Here is a 239-nt window from a genome sequence, read left to right as displayed (position 1 = left end):
GTGATACACACACACACACACACACACACACACACACACACAAAAATCAACGAATTTTAAAATATGTATTATATTTGAGGAGGAAGTATGGAAATTTACATCATATTAATTAGTAGAGGTGATAAACATTATCATTGAAATCTACCCGATGACTTTATAGACATACTCAGGTGCCAAGGATCCAAGTCCAAGTGATTATGACTAGTAATAATCAGATACACACAGATTAGAGATGCATG

The sequence above is a fragment of the Nannospalax galili genome, unplaced genomic scaffold (assembly GCF_000622305.1).
Source record: "Nannospalax galili isolate Female #2095 unplaced genomic scaffold, S.galili_v1.0 scaffold294, whole genome shotgun sequence".
NCBI classification, from domain to species: Eukaryota; Metazoa; Chordata; class Mammalia; order Rodentia; family Spalacidae; genus Nannospalax; species Nannospalax galili.
Note: the sequence above shows the minus strand (reverse complement) of the source record.